The following is a 27,935-nucleotide window of genomic DNA, read 5'->3' as shown; positions in this document are numbered from 1 at the left end:
TGAACTTGCACAAGCGTTCACTTGCATTTGCAAAAGTAATTCTGGAAGCCTGAACATGAAAGCAACAGGCACAGAGTCCAGAAGGTGTGAGAGCTGTCAGGGGATGGGGCGGCAGTGGGAGTTAGGCTGCTGACTGCATAACTTTTTACTGTTTGATTATCAAATCACACAAATGCATTGCCTTTTGTTAAAATCAAAGAAAATTAAAACCGCATCTTCCATTTGAGGGAGCAGTTAGCAGGGGTTGAGCCACTGAGGCACGGCTCACTGCACTTTCCGCTGAGCCCCTGGGGTCAGGGCCCTTTCCTGGCTAACCTTGCACCACCCCCTGGGCTTCTGCTGCAAGGTGGTGGGGGTGGGGAGGGCAGCGTGTGAGGGTGCGGGCAGCTCTGACTCACTGTTTAGAATCATTTCTCCATTGACACCCTCACCTTCTGCGTCCATCCTGATGTCCAGCTGCAGCAGCTCAGTGGGCGCCTGCCCCTTCTCTGTAGCTCCCACTGGCCCAAGTGCCCTCTCTGTGCCCGCTCTACAAGGTGCTCAGCCCTTTGGCTCTGCAGGGGCAAGCAGAGCCTCATAAATGCTGAGCTGACTGTGGGCTGCACACTCGACAGCATCTTTTTGTCAAAGATCCTGGTTTCATTGGCCAAGTGGTGCCCAACAGGCCCCCTGCCCTCCTGGTGGATGACATTTGTGGTACAGGTGCTGGCTGAACATCCTCAAGCTGGCATGGTGCCAGGCCTTGGGGGACAGAGTCCTGCCCATCCCTGCAGAGACCTGATCCCGGGGCAACCAGACCACGGGAGGTGCCCTGGACAGCCTGACTGGGTCAGAGTCCTGGGAGACTGGCTGGGCACCGTGCAGGGTCTGTGGCACCTGGGGCTGCTGTGTGGCCTCTGGGTGCTGCAGCTTTGGGGACAGCTTCACCCCTGAGACCCACAAGGCAATGACATCACTCCATAGGTGTTTTTAGAAAAATTAGTAGACTTTATTTTTGGAGCAGTCTTAGGGTTATGGTGAGCAGGAAGACAGAGGTTCCCATGTACCCCTCCCTCCCTCCCTCCCTTATTAAATCTTACGTTTGTGTGGAATGCTGGTTAGATGGATGAGCCAATATTGGTAAATTATTATTAATAGACATTGCACCTTATGCAACAGTACACACTATTCTGAGCTAATGGGTGCTCTTACTTCCTGGGCCTCCCAAGGCTGCGGCTTCTCAGGGTGGGGTGGGGCCCTCTCCGTACCCACCTTCCTGGAAGAGCGTCTCAAACATGGAGACACGAGTGTTGAGCAGACTCACCTGATCAGGATGCCAGGCGCCCGGCTCCTGCTCCGCCCCCACCTGCTTGTGAACTTGCTCTTCCGGATCCTTCCAGGCCACCTTGCAGTGCACAGAGCAGGCCCTGACACATGGAGGTGGTGTGTTCCATACGTGGAGGTGGCACGTTCCATGTGTGGAGGTGGCATGTTCCACGTGTGGAGGTGGCGTGTTCTGTGTGTGGAGATGGCATGTTCCATATGTGGAGATGGCATGTTCCATGCCAGGCGGTGGTGTGTTCCATATGTGGAGGATCTGTGTTCCATGCATGCAGATGGCATGTTCCATACGTGGAGGTGGCCTGTTCCATACATGGAGGCCCTATGTTCTGTATGTGGAGGTGGTGTGTTCCATGCATGGAGGTGGCATGTTCCATACGTGGAGGTGGCCTGTTCCATACATGGAGGCCCTATGTTCTGTATGTGGAGGTGGTGTGTTCCATGCATGGAGGTGGCATGTTCCATACGTGGAGGCCCTATGTTCTGTATGTGGAGGTGGTATGTTCCGTGCATGGAGGTGGCATGTTCCATGCATGGAGGCCCTATGTTCTGTATGTGGAGGTGGTGTGTTCCATGCGTGGAGGTGGCATGTTCCATGCATGGAGGCCCTATGTTCTGTATGTGGAGGTGGTGTGTTCCATGCGTGGAGGTGGCATGTTCCATACATGGAGGCCCTATGTTCTGTATGTGGAGGTGGTGTGTTCCATGCGTGTGTTCCATGCGTGGAGGTGGCATGTTCCATGCATGGAGGCCCTATGTTCTGTATGTGGAGGTGATGTGTTCCATGCGTGGAGGTGGCATGTTCCATACGTGGAGGTGGCCTGTTCCATACGTGGAGGCCCTATGTTCTGTATGTGGAGGTGGTGTGTTCCATGCATGGAGGTGGCATGTTCCATACGTGGAGGCCCTATGTTCTGTATGTGGAGGTGGTGTGTTCCATGCATGGAGGTGGCACGTTCCATACGTGGAGGCCCTATGTTCTGTATGTGGAGGTGGTGTGTTCCGTGCATGGAGGTGGCATGTTCCATGCATGGAGGCCCTATGTTCTGTATGTGGAGGTGGTGTGTTCCATGCATGGAGGTGGCATGTTCCATACGTGGAGGTGGCACGTTCCATACGTGGAGGCCCTATGTTCTGTATGTGGAGGTGGTGTGTTCCATGCATGGAGGTGGCATGTTCCATACGTGGAGGCCCTATGTTCTGTATGTGGAGGTGGTGTGTTCCATGCATGGAGGTGGCCTGTTCCATACATGGAGGCCCTATGTTCTGTATGTGGAGGTGGTGTGTTCCATGCATGGAGGTGGCATGTTCCATACGTGGAGGTCCCATGTTCTGTATGTGGAGGTGATGTGTTCCATGCGTGGAGGTGGCATGTTCCATACGTGGAGGTGGCCTGTTCCATACGTGGAGGCCCTATGTTCTGTATGTGGAGGTGGTGTGTTCCATGCATGGAGGTGGCATGTTCCATACATGGAGGTCCCATGTTCTGTATGTGGAGGTGATGTGTTCCATGCATGGAGGTGGCATGTTCCATACGTGGAGGTGGCCTGTTCCATACGTGGAGGCCCTATGTTCTGTATGTGGAGGTGGTGTGTTCCATGCATGGAGGTGGCCTGTTCCATACATGGAGGCCCTATGTTCTGTATGTGGAGGTGGTGTGTTCCATGCATGGAGGTGGCATGTTCCATACGTGGAGGCCCTATGTTCTGTATGTGGAGGTGGTGTGTTCCATGCATGGAGGTGGCCTGTTCCATACATGGAGGCCCTATGTTCTGTATGTGGAGGTGGTGTGTTCCATGCATGGAGGTGGCATGTTCCATACATGGAGGTCCCATGTTCTGTATGTGGAGGTGATGTGTTCCATGCGTGGAGGTGGCATGTTCCATACGTGGAGGTGGCCTGTTCCATACGTGGAGGCCCTATGTTCTGTATGTGGAGGTGGTGTGTTCCATGCATGGAGGTGGCATGTTCCATACATGGAGGTCCCATGTTCTGTATGTGGAGGTGATGTGTTCCATGCATGGAGGTGGCATGTTCCATACGTGGAGGTGGCCTGTTCCATACGTGGAGGCCCTATGTTCTGTATGTGGAGGTGGTGTGTTCCATGCATGGAGGTGGCCTGTTCCATACATGGAGGCCCTATGTTCTGTATGTGGAGGTGGTGTGTTCCATGCATGGAGGTGGCATGTTCCATACGTGGAGGCCCTATGTTCTGTATGTGGAGGTGGTGTGTTCCATGCATGGAGGTGGCCTGTTCCATACATGGAGGCCCTATGTTCTGTATGTGGAGGTGGTGTGTTCCATGCATGGAGGTGGCATGTTCCATACGTGGAGGTCCCATGTTCTGTATGTGGAGGTGGTGTGTTCCATGCATGGAGGTGGCATGTTCCATACGTGGAGGCCCTATGTTCTGTATGTGGAGGTGGTGTGTTCCGTGCATGGAGGTGGCATGTTCCATACGTGGAGGTGGCCTGTTCCATACATGGAGGCCCTATGTTCTGTATGTGGAGGTGGTGTGTTCCATGCGTGGAGGTGGCATGTTCCATGCGTGGAGGTGGCATGTTCCATACGTGGAGGCCCTATGTTCTGTATGTGGAGGTGGTGTGTTCCATGCATGGAGGTGGCATGTTCCATACGTGGAGGTCCCATGTTCTGTATGTGGAGGTGGTGTGTTCCGTGCATGGAGGTGGCATGTTCCATACGTGGAGGCCCTATGTTCTGTATGTGGAGGTGGCATGTTCCATGCGTGGAGGTGGCATGTTCCATACGTGGACTTGCATGCAGAGCTCTGCACAGTTCACACAGAGACTCAGGTGCATCCCTTGCTGGTTGGCTCATCCGGACAAGGCAGTGAAAACCAGGCCCTGGATTTATCAAGAGGGTGGGAGTCCGGGGTGCGGCACAGACCCTTCGGTCTCGGCCTGTCTGTCCTTCCAACATTTGTCAGGCAGCAGACAGGGCTGTTATGGGAAAGATGGAAGCATGGTCTTGCAGCCACCGTGTCCAGTAACAACCTCATTCCATCACATTTGCTGGAGAACATGCTCCTGTGAGTTGCCCCAGAGCACAGCGGTGGGTACAGCTGAGATTCTAGCCTAGTTTTACGTCTTGCCCCAGTGGCCAAGCCTCCTGATACTAATTGTTATTTTTGTCAATTATCTTACATTGTTTTTATGGACGCATCATTCACACACGTGTCTTCCTGCAGAACACCTGCCAGTGCTGTGCTGTGTTTCTGCGACACGTCAAAATGTTGTGTGGGCGAAAATGAAGTGGTGACAAAGATGTTCTGTTGAGGTTTCCTAGGAAATCTTTAGGGGAGGGCACAGGTGTGAGGCCTTCTGTGTCTGTCGAGGCATCAGGGTCAGAAATGATCATGATGTTTTCAGTCTATAACCTTGAAATAAAAATAAACACGGAATCATACCTGTCCCCAAATCCACAGAATGCCCCAGGCTGCTCCCTGCACATGTGTGGAATGGAGCCCAGGCTGTGCCTCGTTCTCTGAGCAGCAGCCCTGAAGTGGCAGTGGACTCACAGCCCATTCAGGCTGGAAAGTAGAGGGTGTGTGTTATTCTCGGCACCCACCACACCCACAACTGTCAGCACATTGGGGGGTCATCCTGCAGTTCACCAGCTCTGGAATTTTCTGCCCCAGAAAGAGGAAAAGCTAACTCCACACTGTCTGACACTGAAGCCTCCAGGAAGGCATCCTCAGGAGTGCCAGGCTCAGCAGATGCTGCTTTCTCAACCATGAATTCGAGTCAGGTGTTTTCTCGATTTCAGGATGACGTGATCTATGTCCTTGTCTTGCAGTGACACCATTGCCTTGCTAAGCCATAAATAATGTGATCAGGAACACATTTTGGCTTTGAAGACAGAAGCTCCCAAACCATCATTCATATGCAAGAGGGAGAGGAAGGCATCAGCTGCCCACATAGTTCACGCCTCCACCTCGGCTGCACCCTAACTGTCCTGTTGAAAAGTGTATCCGTTATCCATGGCTGTGTAACAAATCCGCACAGCTCAGCAGCTTGAGCGACAAGCACTCACCATCTCACAGTTTCTGTGGGTGAAGAAACTGGGAGTGGTGTAGTTGGGTGGTTCTGTCTCAGGGGCTCTCACATGGCTGCTGTCCAGCTCATGCCTGGGGCTGTGGTAATTTGAAGGCTCGACTGGGGCTGCAGACCTGCTTTTGAGGTCTCTTAAATGAGTTTGGCAGGAGGTGCTATTAAAATATCGAAAATAATGGCAAAGACTGCAATTAGTTTTGCACCAACCTAATAGTTCCTCTCCTTAAGTATCTCCCAGAGCCAGTGATGTGAGAGTGAGCGTGGAATGGAGCCATGGTCTTCCATAGCCTGATCTCAGAAGTGACACCCACCACATCTGCCACTGTCATTTGTCATCACAACCTAGTGTGATGAGAAGTGAATACCAGGAGGCATGGAGGCATGGTCAGGTTGTGGCACCATGGAGGCTGCTAGCACCAAAGTGAGCATATTCAAATGCACTTCCTCTTGTAGTGGTTTTTTCTCACGCTGCTATAAAGAACTGCCTGAGACTTGGTAATTTATGAAGGAAAGAGATTTAATTGACTCGCAGTATCACAGGGCTGGGGAGACCTCAGGAAACTTACAATCATGGTGGAAGAGGAAGCCAACATGTCCTTCTTCACATGGCAGCAGCAAGAAGAAGTGCAGAATGAAGGGGAAGCCCTTTGTAAGACCATCAGATCTTGTGAAAATCACTCACTATCATGAGACTAACATGAGGGTAACTGTCCCCATGATTCAATGACTTCCCACCAGGTCCCTCCCATGACATGTGGGGATTATGGGAACTACAGTTCAAGATGAGCTTTAGGTGGGGACACAGCCAAACCATATCACCTCTGTTGTAAACATTTACTGGCTGCCTGATGTATTTCTAATGTGTTGAATGCTATAGCAAAAAGTCATATATCTGACAAGACCTGAACAATTATGCTGTTTAATTTTCCAATTTTGCTGCAGAAGGAACTTGCCTAAATGAGAGGGACAGAGACTTGCCCAAGATACAAGACACAATTAGCTAGTGATAGAGTTGTTATCAGAATTTTTGTCTCTAATTCCCATTTCTATTTCAGTCCACAAAATTCCAAAGGAAAAAGCACAATCCTTGCCTTTAAGAGTCTGAAAATATTCTTAGGATGATAAATGCTTTTTAAATAAGTTAATGAATCATGGTTATAGTATTTTCCATAAAATCTCAGAGTTTCCTGTAACCAAACAAGCGAATGTTAGGTATAATTAGATATGTTCCCCCAATATCCTAAAAGAATTTTCTTTTAAGAATGTTGATGTGTTGTCATGAATACATTATTTATACTGGAAAATATAGATTACCATTTTAGTCAATAACAGGTTGTCATGAACCCCACATATCAGTGAGGGCACAATCAAGAGACAGAAACCACAGCAATTATTTGAGTGCAGAAAACTGAAATGAAGGATTGTTAAGCAGGCTTGGAGTTTAGCAGGTAACTAAAAGATATCTTGAAGGCAGAGGCTACTAGAGGAAGCTACTATGCCTGTGGCTGGGGGAACAAAGGGAAAATATTGGAACTACTACTGTTTTAAAACCAAGAACTCTGACAAGGGGCACCTGCCAGCTTTAGCTGTTGTCTCGGGGTTCAGAAGGGGGGCCCATGTCAGGTGGAGGTTGCATTTCATCCATGGCTCCATGGAGGAGACATAAAACTGACCATTTTCTGAAAAGATTGTTTTTTCCCCCTACTGCTTTGCCAGCATCTTTGTGGTTCTCTCAGTTTTGTTTTATTTTGTCTTTGTTATAAAAATAGCTTTATTTTAAATTTGTTCTTGAATGATATTTTTACTTGGTGTAATATCCTAGGCTGGGAGTTATTTTTTCTTTCTCACACCATTTAAAGATTTTATTGCATTGTCCTCTGGCTTCCATTGTTTCTGCTGAGAAGTTGGATGTCTATCAAATTTTTGCTCCTTCTAAAGTAATCTTACTTTGTATGCTGGTTGCTTTTATGATATTTATTTTTATTTTGGCTTTCTGTAGTTAACTGTAGTGTGTCTAACATGTGGATTTCTATTTATGCTATCTATTTCACTGGAGATTTTTCCCTTCAAATCTTGTATCATTTTAAAAAAATTCATAAGTTGGACTTCACCTTTCTCTAGTAACTCCTTGGTTAGCTTAATAATAGACCTTCTGAATTCCTTTTCTGACACTTCAGGGATTTCTTACTGGTTTGGATCCATTGCTGGTGAGCTGGCATGATCTTTTGGGGGTATTAAAGAATGTTGTTTTGTTGTATTACTCAAATTGTTTTTCTGGTTCCTTTTCGTTTGGTAGACTATGTCAGAGGGAAGATCTGAGGCTCAAGGGCTGCTGTTCAGATTCTTTTGTCCCACAGGGTGTTCCCTTGAGGTGGTGCTCTCCCCCTTCCCCTAGCGATGGGGCTTCCTGAGAGCTGAACTGCAGTGATTGTTCTGCTCTTCTTGGTCTAGTCACCCACTGGAGCTACTAAGCTCCAGGCTGGTACAGGGGAGTGTCTGCACAGAGTCCTGTGACGTGCTCTGTCTTCAGGTCTCTCAGCCACGCATACCAGCACCTGCTCTGGTGGAGGTGTCAGGAGAGTGAAGTGGACTCTGAGGGTCCTTGGTTGTAGTGTTGTTAAGTGTGCTGGTTTGGTAGAGGTTGGTCTCCAGTCAGGAGGTGGTGCTTTCAAGAGTGCATCAGCTGCGGTTTTATAGAGAAGATACAAGTTTGTCCTAGAGCCTGCAGGAAATTATGTCCTTTGTCTTCAGCTACCAGGACCGGTAGAGAAAGACCACCAGGTGGGGGCAGGGTTAGGCATGTCTGAACTCAGCCTCTCCTTGGGTGGGCTTGCTGCAGCTGCTGTGGGAGATGGGGCGTGGTTCCCTGGTCAATGGAGTTATGTTCTCTGCTGTGTCAGACAGGTCGTCAGGGAAGTGTGGGGAAGCACTCAGTGACAGGCCTCAACCCACTTCCACACAGCCAGCAAGGCCAGTCTCACTCCTGCCACTCACCCCCACCCCCAACAGCACAAAGTCTCAAAGTCTGTCTCCAGGCAGTGGGTGAGCAGGGCTGCAAACCTGCCCCAGGCTACCTGCTTCCCAGCTGAGAAAGTAAGCAGAGTTTTAGGGCTTCGTGCCTCCCCACCTAGACACACCAGCGGTCTGGGAACACTAACCCAGCATCAGGGACGGGGTGTCCTGGAGTTCCCAGGTGACTTGGAGTTGGGCTGCGGCCCCTGGCAGGCTGCTTGACCTCAGTTCACCTTTTATGCCCATGAAGAGCTATATAGGTTCTCTCCTCAAGCAGGGGGTGCAGAGCAGAAACTTTATTCCTCCCGGGTCTTTGTGCCAACATTTGTCCCCTGACCCCAAAGTACTTTCAAAAGGAAGGCGCTGGGGCCGGGCGCGGTGGCTCAAGCCTGTAATCCCAGCACTTTGGGAGGCCGAGACGGGCGGATCACGAGGTCAGGAGATTGAGACCATCCCGGCTAACACGGTGAAACCCCGTCTCTACTAAAAAATACAAAAAACTAGCCGGGCGAGGTGGCGGGCGCCTGTAGTCCCAGCTACTCGGGAGGCTGAGGCAGGAGAACGGCGTAAACCCGGGAGGCGGAGCTTGCAGTGAGCTGAGATCCGGCCACTGCACTCCAGCCTGGCGGACAGAGCGAGACTCCGTCTCAAAAAAAAAAAAAAAAAAAAAAAAAGGAAGGCGCTGATTTTCAGCCACTGCTCCTGGAGTTGGCATGGCCCATAGAAGGCATGTCCCCAGATCCCAGGCTCACCCACCTACAGTTACATTTCTCTTCCCTCACTACGGGCCAGGCATCTCTACACTACTTGGTTGGCTTCCGATGCCTTCAAGAATATGGTTCTATTTTGTCCAAGTGTTCCAGTTGTCCTTGGCATCTGGGTGGGTATAGATGACCTAGACTTCCATTTTTGGAAGTGGAATTTCCTGGGTTGATTTGTTTTCCAGTTTAATATATAAAGATGCACTGTGGGCCATGGGCGGTGGCTCACACTTGTAATCCCAGCACTTTGGGAGGCTGAGATAGGTGGATCGCCTGAGGTCAGGAGTTTGAGACCAGCCTGGCCATCATGGTAAAACCCGGTCTCTACTAAAAATACAAAAATTAACTGGGTGTGGTGGTGCGTGCCTGTAATTCCAGCTACTCAGGAAGCTGAGGCGGGAGAATCATTTGAACCAGGGAGGTGGAGTTTGCAGTGAGCTGAGATTACACCACTGCACTCCAGCCTGGGTGACAGTGAGACTCCATCTGAAAAACAACAACAAAAACAAAAAGACACACCATGCATGTCCCTGGCCCAGGGCAGAAGTCACAGCCCAGCCTGTTGCCATTAGACACTCTGTTCTGTGACATGTCCCACTAGTCCCACACATTGCCCAGGCCAGATCTTTACTGACCACTGGAGCCACCTTATGGCTGCAGGATGTGGCTTTGCTGACGTTCCTGTGGAAGAGGCACTGCCCCATCCATGGGCCACCCTGTGCTGTGATGGGGAGCCTGGCAGCTACACTCACACTCGGGGTGGAAAGCAAAGCCTGACCCCTCATTTAGCTAGTGGGACTCAGGAGCAGGCCATTCACTCATTCAATTCTGTCCATGCTGAAGAGACCTCGGGCCCCTGGTGAGAGGTTGCTTCCCTCAGAACCTCTCCTGGGGACAAGTTCCTGCTGTCCCTAAGCCAGCAATGAGGCTGAACCAAAAAGCAATGTGGCTGGGCCAGGGAAACCTTCTCTTCATGACCAAGAAGTGGGAATCTGCATCTTTGGCCAAAGCAGGCCTATGGGATTTAAGGACAAAGAGGCTAAATACACAAAGAAAAGTGTGTGTATGTGTTTCCTAGGACTTCTATAACAAATTATTGCATACTGCATGACTGGAAACACTGGAAGTGTATTCTGTCACTGTTTCAGAGACCAGATGTGTAATTCAAGGTGTCCACAGGACCATGCACCCTCCAAAGGCTCCAGGGAGGAACCTTCCTTGCCTCTTTCCCTTTCTGGTGTTGTCCACAATCCCGGGTTGTCCTTGCCTTGTGACAACATCACACTATGCTGGCCTTCCTTCTCTGTGTGTCTGTGTGTCCAAATCTCTCCCTCTTATAAGGGTGTCATCATTAGGCTCACTCCAGTCCAGTGTGATCTCATCTTATTTAATGACATCTGCAAAGACCTGATTTCCAAATAAGGCACTGGGAGTTGGGATTTGGACATACCTTTTGAGGGGGGACACAATTGTACCCACAACAGCGTGCCTCCTCTTTTGCACAAGCTGGGGAATGGTTCCCTCTCTCTGGACCTGATACTGCTCTTTCCCCAAAGGTCATTGATAAGTCAACATGCTCCCTGGGGCTCATGTCAGCCAGGGAGGGCAATTGATTTCTAACCACCTGTCAACATCTGCTTTACCCCCTGGGCTGAGAGCTGAGTTTCCCACAGTGACAAGGAGGTGATAAAAGACAGGTGTCCAAGTGTTTGCTGGAGAAAAAGCATTGGTTTAACTTATTTAATTAGTTCCAGAGAAGCAGTCAGACAGAAATGACACATCCCCTACAGGGCACAATAATCCAGACTGCAATTTCTCATCAGATGCTGTGCAGACCAGGATGTGGAAGAACATTGAAAATGAGAAACCAAAGGAAGCACCAAGCCAGAGTTGTGCATCTGCAAGAATTTCAGAAATGGAGGAAAAATCGAGGTGAGAATACCCTTCAGAAATGAAGGACAAATCGAGGCGAGAATACCCTTTGGAAAAGGACAAATCGAGGCGAGAATACCCTTTGGAAAAGAAGGAAAAATCGAGGTGAGAATACCCTTTGGAAATGAAGGAAAAATCACCCTTCAGAAATGAAGGAAAAATCGATGCAAGAACACCCTTCAGAAATGGAGGAAAAATCGATGCCAGAATACCCTTCAGAAAAGAAGGAAAAATCGACATGAGAACACCTTTTAGAAAAGAAGGAAAAATCGATGCAAGAACACCCTTTGGAAATGGAGGAAAAATCAACGTGAGAATACCCTTCGGAAGTGGAGGAAAAATCGACTTGAGAATACCCTTCAGAAATGAAGGAAAAATCGAGATGAGAATACCTTTCAGAAAAGAAGGAACAATTAATGCAGGAGCACCCTTCGGAAATGGAGGAAAAATCAAGGCGAGAATACCCTTTGGAAATGAAGGAAAAATTGATGTGAGAACACCCTTTGGAAAAGAAGGAAAAATCAAGGCGAGAATATCCTTCAGAAATGGAGGAAAAATCAACATGAGAATACCCTTTGGAAACAAAGGGAAAATTGACTCAAGAATACCCTTCAGAAATGAAGGAAAAATCGAGGCGAGAACACCCTAGGAAATGGAGGACAAATCGAGGCGAGAATACCCTTTGGAAACGAAGGAAAAATAGACACAAGAACACCCTTCAGAAAAGAAGGAAAAATCGAGGTGAGAATACCCTTAGGAAAAGAAGGAAAAATCAAGGCAAGAATGCCCTTGGGAAATGGAGGAAAAATCGAGGTGAGAATACCCTTAGGAAAAGAAGGAAAAATCAAGGCAAGAATGCCCTTGGGAAATGGAGGAAAAATCGAGGTGAGAATACCCTTGGGAAATGGAGGAAAAATCAAGGTGAGAATACCCTTCAGAAAAGAAGGAAAAATCGAGGTGAGAATACACTTTGGAAAAGAAGGAAAAATCGAGGTGAGACTACCCTTTGGAAATGGAGGGAAAATTGACATGAGAGCACCTTTCAGAAATGAAGGAAAAATTGAGGCGAGAATACCCTTCAGAAATGAAGGAAAAATCGAGGTGAGAATACCCTTCGGAAATGAAGGAAAAATCGATGCCAGAATATCCTTCAGAAAAGAAGGAAAAATCGACGTGAGAATACCCTTCAGAAAAGAAGGAAAAATCAACACAAGAATACCCTTTGGAAAAGAAGGAAAAATTGAGGCAAGAATACCCTTCAGAAATGGAGGAAAAATCGACATGAGAACACCTTTTGGAAATGAAGGAAAAATTGATGTGTGAATGCCCTTCGGAAATGGAGGAAAAATCAAGGGGAGAATACCCTTCGGAAGTGAAAGAAAAATTGACGTTCTCCAGTGAGGATGCACTAAGATAATTTGTAGCCAGGACACCTGGTTTAAAAGATACTAAAGCAAAGTACTTCAGCCTGAGGGAAGATACCAGAGGAAAACCTACAACCCCAAGAAGGAAGAAAGGGCAAGACAAGCAGTAAATATCCAAGGAAACACAGCATACTATTGTTCTCCTCTTTACCCCGAGTGACTTTCTTGCTCTGAGTCTATTTTGTCCAACATGAATAGAGCTGTTTGAGGATTTTTGTGTAACTGATGTTGGTCTGATAGGTCTTTTCCCATCCTTTTACTGTGAAACAGTCTATATCATTACATTTAAAATGGATTTCTTGTAGACAGCATGTAGATGAGTCTTTAAAGTACATATGATTGTTGAAAGTGACAATGAACAACATTGTGTGGTGGAATTTTCAATATGTGCAGACGTGATACAATGACTGTGACAAAGGGCACAGTGAAGGGGCCTCGGTGGGGACAAGATCCCAGCATTCCAGCCAGAAGTGGTAAAATATTAATTCTGCATAGACTGGAAAGGTGAGGAGGAGTTAGAATGTATATTGCAATCCTTAGAATGATAATACACAGAGATAGAATTCAAGGAACCATATAAATCAAAATGAAATACTACAAAATATCCCAATAACCCAAAAGAAGGCATGCAAAGGGGAAAAGAGGAAAAAATCAGAGGCACCAAATAGAGGACATGCAAGAAATGCTGGACCTGAATTCAGATGCATCAGTAATGAATATAAATGTAGATGATCTAAACATACTGACTAAAGGCAGAAATTATCAGACTGGGTAATGGCAAGTCTTATCTACAGGCTGTCTACAAAAACCCTCTTTAAATACAACATATAGGCAGATTAAACGTAAAAGGATAGAAAAAGATATGCCAAGCAAACACCAATTAAAAAAACTGGAGTGACAAAGCAGATTTCAGAGCAAGGAAAATTACTAAAAGAGGGACGTTGCATAATGACAAAGGGTCAACTCCCCAAGAAGACCTAGTAATCCTAAATACATAAGCACCCAACAACAGGGCTTCCAAATACACAAGACAAAGATGGTAGACCTGAAAGGGAACAGGCAGCTCCACACTGGGATTGGTGACCCCAACATTCCCATCTCAGTAGGCTGGGGCTGCCATGTCAAAATACCACAGACTGGGGCCTTAAAGGGCTAAAATTTGTTTTACTTGTTTTCTCACCATTCTGGAAGCTGAAGGACCAAGATGAAGACTAGTGAGGTTGACTTCTCGGTGTTCTCATACGGTAGGGGTTGACTTCTCGGTGTTCTCACATGGTATTTTTTTGTGCTGGTGTGGAGAGTGAACGATTCCTGGCTTCTTTCCGTCTTCTTATAAGGACACAAGTCCTATTGAGTCAGGCCCCCTCATATGACTTCTTGCAACCATAATCACCTCCTTACAGGCCCCGTCTCTAAACACAGTTACATTGGGGGTTACGACTTCAACGTGTGAATTTTGTGAGACACAATTCAGTTCATAACAACTCCTCTCTCAGTAACTGATAGAAAAGTGGACAGTAAATTAGCAAGGATATGGAAGAACTGACCAGCTCCAGGAACCAACTGGACCCAACTAACATTTATAAAATGTTCTGCCAAACAACATCTACATACACTTTCTTTTTGGTCATAAAATGCATGTGAACAAATTTACAATAACAAAAAACCTACAATGGAGTGAAACTGGAAATCAATAACATGAAAATGCCTAGAAAACCTCCAAATAGGTGGAAATTAAACAACACACTCGCTAGACAATGCAAATGTCGAGGAGGATGGCTCAGAAAACTGGAAATCACTTGAACTGAATGAAAATGAAAAATATAATATAGCAAAATGAAACAGGGCTTAGAGAGAAATTTACAGAACTAAATGCTTATATTAGAAGCATTTAGTTAGAAAAGAATGAAGAAATGCTAATACTAAAAACAGAAGAAAATTATAAATCAACAATCTAAGCTTCCACTTTAAGAAATTATAAAAACAGGAGCAAATTAAACTGAAAGCAGACAGAAGGAAGGAAAGAGTAAAGATAAGAGAAATCAATGAAATAGAAAACAGAAAGACAACAAAGAAAAATCAATAAACTAGAGGCTGGTTCTTTGGAAAGATCAGTAAAATTGATACAGCTTTAACCAGATTGATTAGCGAGGAAGAAAGAGAGAGAAATTACCAGTATCAGTAATGAAAGAGGATATATCACTATTGACCCACAGACATTAAGAGGGCAAAACACGAACATTATGAATTACTCTGTGCACATACATCTGACAACTTTGAAGAAATAAACCAATTCTTTAAAAGCCACAAACTACCAAAACTTGCTCAACAAGAAATAGATGGCCTGAACAGCCCTTTTGTATTAAAGTAATGAAATTCATAGCAGAAAAACTTTCTGAAAATGAAAATTCCAGACACTGACGGTTTCATTAGCAGATTTTATGAACATGTAATGAAGAAATATTACCAATTCTGCACAATCTCCTCCAGAAAATAGAAGAGAAACACTTTCCTACTCATGTTATGAAAACAGGATTACTCCAGTGCCAAAGCCAGACAAATGACAGTACGAGAAACAAAACTATGTACGAATATCTCTCATGAACATAGATGCAAAAGTCAGCAATATAGAAGAACCAGCACAAATTGTGACAGTAGCATGCAAGGCTAAACATTTGAAATTCAGTCGGTACTCTCCACTGTATTGACAGACCAAAGAAGAAAACACACATGATCATCTTCAATGATGCAAAAACAGTGACAAAATTCAAGAATCATTCACGGAAAAAGTCTCAGCAAACTAGGAGCAGTGAGGAACTTCCTTAACCAGATGGAGCGTATCCATTAAAAACCCGCAGATGATATCACGCATAGTGGTGAAAAACTGGATACTTCCTCCCTAAAATCTGGAATGAGAAGAGGAACCCCACTCCCATCCCTGCCAACATCATCCTGAAAGTACCAGCTAGTGCAATAAAGCAAGAGAAGGAAATAAAAGGCATTCAGACGGCCAGGCGCAGTGGCTCAAGCCTGTAATCCCAGCACTTTGGGAGGCCGAGACGGGCGGATCACAAGGTCAGGAGATCGAGACCGTCCTGGCTAACACGGTGAAACCCTGTCTCTACTAAAAAATACAAAAAACTAGCCGGGCGAGGTGGCGGGCGCCTGTAGTCCCAGCTACTCAGGAGGCTGAGGCAGGAGAATGGTGTAAACCCGGGAGGCGGAGCTTGCAGTGAGCTGAGATCCGGCCACTGCACTCCAGCCTGGGTGACAGAGCGAGACTCCATCTCAAAAAAAAAAAAAAAAAAAAAAAAATTCAGACAACAAAGGAAGAAAGAAAACCATCTCTATTTACAGAGAGCATAATTGTTTATGTAGAACATTCCGAGGAATTTACTGGAAAAGACACACAAACCTCACCGATAACTAGTCCATGAGTTCGGCCTTGTCGCTGGATACAAGATCAGCACACACGTGTCCACAGCATTTTTATCTAATAACAGAGAACACGTTGGAATTGAAGTTTAAGTCAGTCTCACTGACAGCCCTGCCAAGACAACGGAACACAAACACATTTAACACAACGCAAGTAGATGAATAATGGGGCAAAAGAGGGAACAACTCATTCACCAAAGACATTTGCATGGCAGATAAGAACATGAGCTACTCGACATCGTCAGCCACGAGGGAATAAAAACATACACTACTGGCGCGTGGAACCACGACACACCTCTGAGAACAGCACAAGGAAAAGGCAACGCGTGGCCACACCCAGCGCTGGCGAGGATGTGCAGCAGCTGCTCCAGACAACAAGGTGGCAGTGTATTTTAACATTATGTCTACACTTCCCTCGGGAGTGAGCAACCCCCTGCCTGGACATGCACTCTGGAGAGATGAAAGTCTATTTCACGGGAAAATCTACACATGACCGTTTATAGCGGCCTCACTCCAGGAATTAGAAAATGAACCATTTACTTGAGTCCAATGAATATTCACCAAAACAACCAATCAACTGACAAATGTGTAAACAACAACTTTGAGACCTACGTGAAACAAACAATACCTGCTTACATATTTTAACTGTTTGCCCGTTTTGCCTCTGTGGACTTCCATTTCAATTCTTTATCCTTCCAATACCTACGACTGTTTTTATTTAAGGTGTTAAATGAAACGTTTGACTGATCAAATAACTGATATGACATTTATCTTACTTTACTTTTAAAATTTCAACTTTTATTTTAGTTTTAGCAGGCACCCGTGCAGATTTGTTACATGAGAATATTGCGTGATGCTGAGGTTTGGAGGAAGCGTCCCATCACCCAGATGGTGAGCATCATACCTGAAGGAAGTTCTTTAATCCCCATCCCCAACCCTCCAGGAGGCCGCAGTGTCTTTTGTTCCCATATTTTTGTACACGTGTCCTCAATGTTTAGCTCCCACTTGTAAGTGAGAACATACCGTATTTGGTTTTCTGTTCCTGCATTAATTTGCTTAGGAGAACGGCCTCCAGTTGCATCCATGTTGCTGTAAAGGACACATTTTCATTCTTTTCATGGCTACGTAGTATTCCACAGTGTATACGTACCACATTCTCATTCTTTTCATGGTTGCGTAGTATTCCACGCTGTATACCTACCACATTCTCATCCTTTTCATGGCACGGCTGTGCGGCACTCCACGGTGTATACCTACCACGTTTTCTTCCTTTGCATGACTGCGCGGCACTCCACGGTGTATACCTACCACGTTTTCATCCTTTGCATGGCTGCGCGGCACTCCACGGTGTATACCTACCACATTTTCATCCTTGGCATGGCTGTGGCTGCGCGGCACTCCACGGTGTATGCCTATCACGTTTTCATCCTTTGCATGACTGCGCGGTACTCCACGGTGTATACCTACCACGTTTTCTTTATGTAGTCGTCTACCATTGATGGGCACCTGGGTCGGCTCCATGTCTTCCTATTGTGAATAACACTGTGATGAACATATGTGTCATTTTGGTAGAATCCTTTATTTTCTTTTGGGTATATACCCAGTAATGGGATTGCTAGGTTGAGCAGTAGCTCTGTTTTAAGATCTTTGAGGAATCTTCAGACTGCTCTCCACAGGCCTGGGCTAATTTACATTCCCACCAGCAGTGTGTGAGCATCACCTTTTTTCTTTGGCTTCACCAGCATCTGTTGTTTTTTGACTTTGTAATAATCGCCATTCTGACTGCTAAGCTGGCATCTCATTGGGGTTTTGATTTGCATTTCTCTGATAATGAGAATTTTTTCTTATACTTGTTGGTCACTTGTATGTCTTCTTTGGAGAAGTATCAGTTCCCGTCCTTTGCTTATTTTTTAATGGGGTTGTTTTTTGCTTGTCGATTTAAGTTTCCTATAGATGCTGGATATTAGGCCTTTGTCAGATGCATAGTTTGCAAATATTTTCTCCCATTCTGTAGGGGTCTGTTTCCTCTGCTGGCAGTTTCCTCTGCTGTGCAAAAGCTCTTTCGTTTAATTAGGTCTCACTTGTCTTTTTGTTTTTGTTGCAGTTGCTTTTGGGGACATAGCCAGAGTTCTTTGCCAACGCCAACGTCAAGAAGAGCATTTCCTAGGTTGTCTTTCAGGATGTTTATAGTTTGACATCTTGCATTTGAGTCTTTAATCCATCTAGAGTTGATTTTTGTCTATGGGGAAGGGTAAGAGTCCAGTTTCCTTCTTCTGCCTGTGACTGAGCTGGTTATCCCAGCACCATCTCTCGGACAGGGAGTCCTTTCCCTGCGGCTTGTTTTTGTTGGTCTTGTCAAAGATCAGATGGGCATAGGTGTGCAGCTTCATGTCTGAGTTTTCTATTCTGTTCTATATGATAATGAAACCAAATAAATGTCTCTGCTCAGACACCTTCTGACAAGGTCTGTGGCGCCCAGCACCGCGTTAGGGCCGCAGCCGCCTGCCCCATGTGCCTGGCCAGGCTCTGCCCAGTTCCCTGCAGCTGCACCAGTGTGTGCTGTGACTCATGCTCCTGGTTTGTCATCTGCCCCCTCAGTAGACACCATGGCCCTCAAGCTTTCTCCACTCCGTGACCAGCACCTGGGATGGGACCAGCAGTGCCTGTGGCTCTGGATTCATGCTTGTTGAAGGACTGACTGAACAGAGCCTCCCTTACAGAAGTGATCGGCGTGGCCCTCCCTGAGTCCCGGCCTCGCTCTGGATACCAGAGAGCAAGGCGGTCAGGGATCAGAGGCTGAGGCTAAGATGCTAGAGCAGGGAGATTGCCTGGGCGGGGGCTGGCGGGTGTGGTGGAACTGCAGGTTCTCGCCTTGACCTGCTTGTGGGGGAGCCTTTCTCGGCCCTGTCTCCGCTGGTTTTCACCCTTCGGCGTTTTTCTCCCTGGTGCATGCCATGCCTTGCACCCCACCCCAGTGATCCAGGAAGGGGACGTGTCGGCCGAGTGAGAGCCTATTTCTGAACACTCTGTGAAGTTGGTGAGAATTCAGGTGCCTATCGGCCGGGCTCCACCTGTGCACCAGGTGTGGCCGCCTCACTGTGACTTCAAAGGACCCCAGGGAGGAAGGAGGCTCCCAGCCGCACACAGGTGAGCCAGTCCCATTGTTCTGCGCGTCTGAAAAATCAATCGGGTCCAAAGTAAAAATATTTATTTAATGAGCAGAAATGTATGGCCAATCGGTTTTTAAAGGATATTGCTTCCTGCTCCTTGATACTGAAAAGCGGCCTTTGACAAAATTCATTTGCAGGGATTGAGTTCTGGGTGAAATAAGGACAGAAAATAGCACAGCACTCACCAAACACAGCTCATTCTCTTCCTTGGGGTGCTGGGAGACATGGACACCCCTCAGGGGCAAGAAGATCCCAGCGGGAGGACACTGGGCACTGCGTGAAGTCTCCCCTGGGAGCCCCAGAGAGGGGCAGGCGACGGCCCTGGGTGTCCCTGGGTCTCCCAAACGCAGGCCTGGGCTTCTCTTGGAGGAAGACTCCACCCTGCAGAAAAGAAGGGTCTGGGTCAGAACCCAGTGAGTCCGGGGCTCCCTCTGCCTCCTTCACTCCCTGTGAGATGGGCACAGAGCCTGGTGGTTCTCGGCTGAGATGGCACCCTCGCGGCACCTGCCGGGGACATGCCTGCTGGCCACCACCGAGCTCCTGCAGCTCCGGTCTGTGGAGAGCACTGCCCCGATCCCTATGGCTCGGAGAACCCATGGTGTGTTTTGTAGCATCAGCATTTGAGTACTGGGTCTGCTGCGCTCCCTTCCTAGCGCAGCTCCCCATTCAGCTCCTTGCAGGCGTCAAGACCTTGCTGCATGGCTCCTCTTCCAAAACCCACAAGGTTCTGAGTTCCTGGGGCTTTGTCCCCCAAGTCTGTGGCCGCCGCAGGGCCTCCTCCTGGACCAGCCCGAAGGGCACATGGAGATGGCGCCTCAGGGCTCAAGTAGCGAAGGCCGCACAGACATCCCGAGGACCCTGGGAGCGGCCGTGTCCTGCCTCTTGGTCCCTGAGCACCCTGGGCCTTCCTGGCAGTGGGGGCTGGTGTCTCCCGCTCTGTCCAGGTGCAGGCCAGCGCACAGCTCCTGAGGGGAGCGAGGACCCAGGACTCCGTGACGGTTCTGGACAAGGCTCTCCAGGCGCCAGGCCTCAGGTCAGAACAGGACTCAACTAAATGCCTTCGGAGCTCTGGGTGAGACGCGCAGCACCCGTCACAGTCAGTCTTTGTGTGTTGGGGTGTGACGGAGACGATGTCTCAGCCCTATGTTCTCGCCAGGCTGTGTTTGGGACGTGTCAGTTTCCCGTGATTGCTGGAACAAGTTACCCCAGCTTTAGGGGCTGAGAACAACACGCAGGACCCTCACGCTTCTGGGACACGGCCCCCACTCCCTCTGGAGGCTCCGGGCCAGGATCCTCCCGTTGCCTCCAGCTTCTGCTGTATCTCTCCACGGCTGGCTCCTCTGTGCCTCTTCTCTGTGTCTCTCTTCTGTCTCTTACAAGGACACGCATGATTGCATTTAGACCCCCCACCCCCCCGATGACCCAGGAAAAGCACCTCTCAAGGTCCCTGCGTTTATCACAGCTTTTGCCTCATAGGTGACATTCAAAGCGCTGGGGTTTTGCACAGATTTGAGGGAAGGTCTTAATCAGCTCAGGTGGCCGTAGCAGAAAATCACACACGGGCGACCTGAGCTGCAGGCACAGGTTTCCCGCCAACTCTGGAGTGGAAGCCAGAGATCCGGGCACCAGCTGACTGGCCTCCTGGTGAGGGCCCTTCCTCGTTTCCTGGTGCAACAGAGCAAGGGGAGGGCAACTCTCTCCTATGAGGGCACTGATCCCACTGGGAGGGCCCTACTCCACACGCCGCAGCACTGGGGTTGGGCTTCCACCTGTGACTCCTGCGGGAGCACAAACCTGCAGCCAGTACACCGCGTGCCTCTGGGCAGCAAAGGTCCCCTCTCACCCGCACTTCATTCTCCTGGTGCTGCCTCTAAGGACAAGGCTGGCTCCAGCAGTCTCGGTGCTGACTACCAGGAGGCAGGAGGCCCGCGCGCTCACCGTAGCCGTGAAGCCAGCTGATTACACTTCAGGCTTTTGTTTGTTCCCCACCCCGACCGGCTCCTTCATCCACACAGACTGCTCGGACCTGGACTCAGGCCAGGCTGGACACCGGGCAGACAGAGGGATGTCCCCAGCAGCCAGCACTCTCTGTCTGAGCAGACAGAAGGATGTCCCCAGCAGCTGGCTCCCCTGTCCAAGCAGATAGAGGGACGTCCCCAGCAGCTGGCTCCCTCTGTCCAAGCCCTGGGAAGGTGGGGTCCTCCAGAGCTCCCCTCCGCAGCTCCAGCCACTCCCATGCTCCAGCTCCTGCCCCCTCCTGGGGCTCTATCTCCCCATGGAGAAAGGGGGTCCCTCGGCTGGGCAGGCACAGCCTCCTTCCAGGCCTTCTTACAGGCACCTTCACATGTGCCTGTGCCACCTACGCTGTGCCCACCACCTCGGCGGATGCCAGGGTCCACAGGAAGGCATTGGGCACAACAGTCACTCAGCTGTCGTGTTTTCTTTCTCTTAGCCGCAGTCTAGGCCTAGCAGCAGTGGCCTTGGTTTGGAGCCCAGGTTGGGCACCTCTGTGATGCCAATTTTCTTTGCCTTCATCATCCCAAGGCGGCTGCTGCAGTTTCAGACATCACAGCTCTGTTCAGCGCAAAGCAGAAGGGGGACAGGGTATGTGCCACTTACACTTGTTTCTTCTTCTGGAAAATCTAAACTTTACCCCAAAATGCCACCGTAGCCTCATGCTTGCTTCTCACCAGTCTGAGCTGTAACAGATGCCTCCATCCTCTACACCAGAAATGGGCAAGGCCCAAGAGGGCTGGGAACTGCCAGTCCCCTCGAGGGCCCTCTTATTTTTACTTTTTAGAGATGTGAAGACTGGAGTTCGGAGATGGGCTTGTTCATGGCCACACAGCCAGGGAGCCTGCTCACCCCAGTGTGTGCCCAGCCGGAAACCTGTATCTGGGCCCCCAGAGCCTGGGATCCTCACAGTGAGGACCCTCCATGTCCACTGCCTGCAGGATCCGACAGAGGCTGTGATGCTGAGCCCCGGCCTCAGCGACAAAGCTCCGCCCAACGGAATGCACCCAGTGGCAGCCAAAGTGGCCCTGGAGCCTGCGGGGTTGAGGCGGTGCAGCTTGGTCAGCGGGGGGGGGGGGGGTGGGAGGGGGGACGTGGCCAGGGGCCAGTGGCCAGGGAGCAGTCAGGGCTTGTTGGCTGACCAGAGGCTCAAGGAAAAGGTGAGCTTTGAGTGACGGTCACTGGGCCATATGGGGTGGGGCGGCTCTGGCTGTGAGAGAACTCCTGCTTGGAGGAGGCCTTGGGCTTCCTGAGGCTGGTGGCCCCCAGGCAACACTCCGCCCTGGCCCTAAGGGACTCTGAGCTCTGGGCTCCCCGAAGCCTCAGAGATGAGGAGCAAGCAGCTGCAGGTCCCCAAGCCATAGTGGGGTAAGCCTGGGACTTGGCAGAGGACGCCAGGTTATATCTGATGCTGGCCGCTGGTCCTGATCAACCTGTGTTTAACAGCAGATGGCGGAAAGAGAGGCAGAGGCGGTGTACTAGGCCGTTCTCGCATTGCTATAAAGAAAACCTGAGACTGGGTAGTTTATAAAGAAAAGAGGTTTAATTGGCTCACGGTTTTGTAGGCTGTACATGAAGTATAGTGCCAGGATCTGCTTCTGATGAGGCCTCAGGAAGTTTCCAATTGTGGTGGAAGGTAAAGGGGGAGCAGATGCATGGCGTTGTGAGAGGGGGGCAAGTCAGAGGGAGGAGACAGCTCTCATGGTGAGAGGCAGAGCAAGTCAGAGGGGGGAGGCACCTCACATTTTGAGAGGGGGAGCAAGTCAGAGAGGGGAGGTGCCTCACATTGTGAGAGGAGAGCAAGTCAGAGGGGGGAGGTGCCTCACATTGTGAGAGGAGAGCAAGTCAGAGGGGGGAGGTGCCTCACATTTTGAGAGGGGGAGCAAGTCAGAGAGGGGAGGTGCCTCACATTGCAAGGGGGGAGCAAGTCAGAGGGGGGAGGCACCTCGCACCTCACACTTTTTTAAAAAAGAAATTGAGATGGAGTGTCACTCTGTTGCCCAGGCTGGAGTGCAGTGGCATGATCTCAGCTCACTGCAACCTCTGTCTCCCAGGTTCCAGCAATTCTCCTGCCTCAGTCCCCCAAGTAGCTGGGATAACAGGTGCACACCACCACACCCAGCTAATTATTTTTGTGTTTTTAGTCAAGACAGGGTTTTGCCATGTTGGCCAGGCTGGTCTTGAACTCCTGACCTCAAATGATCCACTCGTCTCAGTCGCCCAAAGTGCTGGGATTACAGGTGTGAGCCACTGCACCCAGCCACCACACACTTTTAAACTACCAGAACTACCAGAGTGAGAACTTACTCGTCACTAACGGGATGACCCATGCCATTCATGAGGCACCCACTCCTGTAATCCAAACACCTCCTCCAGCCCCCACCTCCAGCACTGACAATTCCATTTCAACATGAGATTTGCGGGGACAAACATCCAAACCATATTGCGTGGGCTCAGGAGGCAGCAGCCCTGGAAGATGCCAAGTGCCTGGGAGGTCAGAGAAAGATGCTGGAGTTCACGGGTGCCACGTGCAGGCGCAGCTCCTGCCAGGTGGCTGAAGACGCGGCTCCAGGTGGTGGCAGTGCCTCGGCCCCACCCCTCCTTCCTGGGGAGAGGGTCACGGCTCAGTGCCTGAGGGGCTGGGGGGCTTTTCTGAGAGGGGTGCATGCCCGCCTGTCAGGCACTTTCGGAAAAAGCTGGAAACCAAGATTTCCCTGAGAAGTCCTGGGCTTTCCGGTGTTGGAAACTGCAGGAAACAGCTGGCCTCTACCTCCCCCCAGGGTCCAGGAGAGAATTTGTTCTGGACAAACCCCTGTAGGCCACGTGCTTGGGGCACCTCTGACCTCGCCCAGTGCCATACCCCCAGCTGAGGCCCGGCCCCTGCTAGGGAGTGGTTCAGGGATGTGGGGCCTGGCACCGGTCTGCAGGCCTGTGGGAGCCCTCTGGGCCCCTGGCAGAGTGGGGCAGCAGTTGGCCGAGGACTGCAAGGGCTGAGCTGTCCTGACCCAGTCCTGCGATAGCAGAGCCTCCCACCCTGCCTCGGGGCTCCTGGACATCTCCTGCAGCCATGCCACTCATAGCTGGGCTCTATGCATGCTGTCAGTGCAGCCCCAGCAGCCCAAAGCGGTTCACAAGCTCCCAGACCGACTGTACCTGCTCCAGGGCAACTCCTATGAGGGCACTGAAACTTCCCATCGTTACAGGGCTCCGGCCCACAGCCATGGTGATGCCCCTTCCCACACCAGCTCCTGCAACTAGAAGGCTGCGGGCCACTCCCTCTGAGGTCTCTCCTTTCCAGACACAAGGGCAGGAGCCAAGGGCAGTGGCAGCGTCCCCCAAAGAAGTCGATGGATGGTGTTTCAACCTAAACCGGACAGCCGCAGTCTCTCCCTGGCCACACAGCGGGACAGAGACCAGGACACAGCAGCCCACCCGCTGCCCTCACACTCCCTTCCTCCATGGTGTGAACTAAACTGCACACATGGCCTGTCACTCAGACAAGGCTGGAAGGTGTGGCCCCACCCCCTCCTAAGACGTTATGATACAGGGAACCCCCAAGCCCACCCTCAACTGTGCTCACCTGAAACGGCCCAGCAAGGGCTACGCGTGCCTTCCCGTCTCACATTTGGGAAGGTCAGTGGGTAAAATGCGATATTGACAGTTCTCAAATATTGATGTTGATCTTAACTGCTAGAGATACTGTGAGGGAAAAGAGCGCTTTTGTTCAACATTTATGAATGGATAAAGGAGGAACCGAAACCAACAAAGGGGCGGCTGGCCCTGGACCAGGTTTAGGAGCTGTGGGCAGGGTGGGCCGGCACCTCCTTTCCTCTCGAGAAGGATGTGAGCAGCCGGTGGCTCGTACCCCCTGTCTCCTCAGCCTCGTTTATGCCTCTGCACTACCCGCTGGGCTCCTGCCACCCAGGGGTGTGGGGAGAGGCCTTGGCATGGGATAGAGGTCCACGTGTGGGTGTGTGACGGGTACTGGTGGATGGAGGTCCACGTGTGGGTGTGCAACTGGGTGTGAGACTGCGTGTGGGTGTGTGAGCGTGTACACGGGTGTGCATGTGCTCGTACACCTGTGTATGTACGCAGTGTGAGCAGGTGTGTGAACTGACTGTGCTGTGGCTGTGAGCGTGTACACACGTGAACTGAGCGTGACAGTGCGAAGGTGTGTGCCGCGAGTTCCACTGGCCACATGAGCACGGGCGAGGCCGCTCTGCTAGCCTGTGGATGTCCAGCCTGGCCACGCTGGACGCCCGTGTCTTCTTCTCAACACAGGGTGGAGAGAGGACAACGCAGGACGCATCTCCGAGCTTGGCTCAGGCGCCCAGCGGCAGCTGGGGTTGGGTGCAGCCGCTCTACGTAGCCCTGGCTTGGATGCTGTGAGCTGGGTGGGCCTGGGGTGAGTGCCCGTCCCTGGGGTGGGTGGAGACCCCCATTTCCCTCTCAAGTCCCCTCACTGCACATTGAAGCCTCCTCCCACCCCCACTCCATTTAAAGGTCAGAGGCGGCCCCTCAGGCTGCACCTCCAGCCCTCCTCTCTGACCACGTGGGTCTCCCTGTTTCCTTCCGCTGGCCTAGTCTCTGTAGGGCCCACTGAGCCTGCAGTCTGGGACCCACAGGCTTGAAGATTGAGGCTCAGGGCCTGGGAGCCTCCCTGGAATGTTCTAGAAAGCTATGGAGGGGCACCTGTTGGGGAGACAGCACACGGAGAGCCTCTCCTGCCTGGGTCCTGCCACAGCAGCCTGGGCCTGTGGGCCTAAAGAGCTGCTCCAGACTTTAACTGGGTCTGAGGGCTGGTGCCCTGTGAGGAACCCAGGTTAGAACCTGGGGACAGAGGCCTCCATTAGTCCTTGGGAGTGGCAGGTAGCCCATGGGGTCATTGTGATCATGGTGCGTCATGGGAGCGCGTGCTGGGATGGGGAGGGGTCATGGTGATCATGGCACAACGCACTTTCCTCTGATCTAGGTTTAGGGATGCCAGCGAGACCCGCTGAAGCATTGGGGCCCCACCCGAGGTGAGGCGTGCCCAGGTCTGGGGACTCCTGCCTTGGGGCCCCTCCCAGGAGAACCAGCCCCCTCCTCTGGCAGGAAGCCCCCAAAGCCGTGGAGGAGCCCTGGGCCCACAGACAGCATCCCTGCTGCTGGGGACCTCAGGCCTGTGCAGGTGCCGCTGCCACGGGGCTGATGGGGCCCAGCCCAGCTACCTCAGGCCCTGTTTCCGCTTTCCAGGCTTCTCCGCGGCTCTCTGCTTTTGCAGCCCCACTCCAGGCCAGAAGGCTCCCGCGCCTCCGTGGATCTTCACGATGTGGACAACCAAGGTGAGCACCGTGAGGAAGTGGCGACAGACACAACGTTTAGCCGCAGAAGACAGGATAATAAAGTTGGGTTTGGTTTATGATCTAACGTGACCATTAAAAGTGTTTAATAAACAACGTTGAAGACTACACAGTGGCAGATACATACGGCAATGCTTAGCATAACCTCATGACTGTCAATACGCACAGGCTTGAGAAACACCTGCAGGATACATGTGGGCACGTTAGTGTGGGTTAACTCAGTAGGGCGGCATATCGAATCTTGGTGCCCTTCTGTAGTGTCTATGTTTTCTTTTCTTTTTTTTTTTTTTTGAGACGGAGTCTCGCTCTGTCGCCCAGGCTGGAGTGCAGTGGCCCAATCTCGGCTCACTGCAAGCTCCGCCTCCCGGGTTCACGCCATTCTCCTGCCTCAGCCTCCCGAATAGCTGGGACTACAGGTGCCCGCCACCACGCCCGGCTAATTTTTTGTATTTTTAGTAGAGACGGGGTTTCACCGTGTTAGCCAGGATGGTCTCCATCTCCTGACCTCATGATCCGCCCGCCTCAGCCTCCCAAAGTGCTGGGATTACAGGCGTGAGCCACAATGCCCGGCCTGTAGTGTCTATATTTTCTACAGTGAAGCTGGGATACTTGCATTGTTTTCAAAGTTCCCATCGGCACTTCCATCACATCCCTGTGTGGTTCTGTCCTGGACCGGCTGCCCACTGAGGTCCCACTCACCCCTGCCCTGCCCTGTCTGGCCAGCCAGGTACCTGCCCAGGAGGAAGAGGCTCAGTGTTTGGGGCCTGTATTATGCCCTGAAAATCCACTGCTGTTGAGTGAGGGCCCATGAGGCCTTTAGTTTGCCGCTGTGTACTTCTGAAGAGCTGGGATGCTCTCCACTATTCTCTGTCTCCTGGCTGGACAGAGTTCCACTCAGTGCACACCAGGAGCAGTGATGGGGCTGGGGGTGTGAGGGCTCAGCTGTGCCCTGAACTCCTTCACAGTCTTGCAGGAGGGGTCATGGAGCCATATCTGGGTTTGCAATTTTTGGGAAGTTACGTGACAATCTGCATACAGGAATGCTGAGTGCTCAGCAGGCCCCATGAACGATGATTAAATATGACGCTGTGTGTCCCACAACCTAAGGGCTGTGGCAGAGACCAGGAGGGCCATCAGCTCCCACAGCTCTCAAGTCCAGCTCAGGGATCCTCCTTGCTGACCTCCCTGGATTGTCGGTGGAGACAGCCATCCTCCCACAGAGCACCTGCCTGAGATGGGCCAGGCTGCCGTGCCTTGGCTCTTGCTGCACATGCTGAGGTCAGCACAGAGGCACCCTCGGACACTAGCATGCCCTCGGGTTTGCAGCTTGTCAAATATCTGATGAGGCAATCTGGCCAAATGTGCTCTAACACCACTGGACCAAGAGAATGTCCTGGGCTGACCAGATGCAGCCTTGCATCCACCGTCTGCCACCACCCACTGTGTACACCCC

General features: G+C 50.5%; 1 protein-coding gene and 1 pseudogene across 1 annotated transcript in view; both read right to left on the bottom strand.

Annotated features, from left to right (window-relative positions):
* Positions 1-27,935, bottom strand: part of CCDC127 (coiled-coil domain containing 127) — a 417,207-nt gene that overhangs the window by 352,420 nt on the left and 36,852 nt on the right. The window lies entirely within an intron of this gene.
* Positions 19,323-19,930, bottom strand: LOC126957449 (uncharacterized; annotated as a pseudogene).

Source organism: Macaca thibetana, chromosome 6, assembly GCF_024542745.1.
Source record: "Macaca thibetana thibetana isolate TM-01 chromosome 6, ASM2454274v1, whole genome shotgun sequence".
NCBI lineage: Eukaryota > Metazoa > Chordata > Mammalia > Primates > Cercopithecidae > Macaca > Macaca thibetana.
Note: the sequence above shows the minus strand (reverse complement) of the source record. Positions and strands in the feature narration are given on the sequence as shown.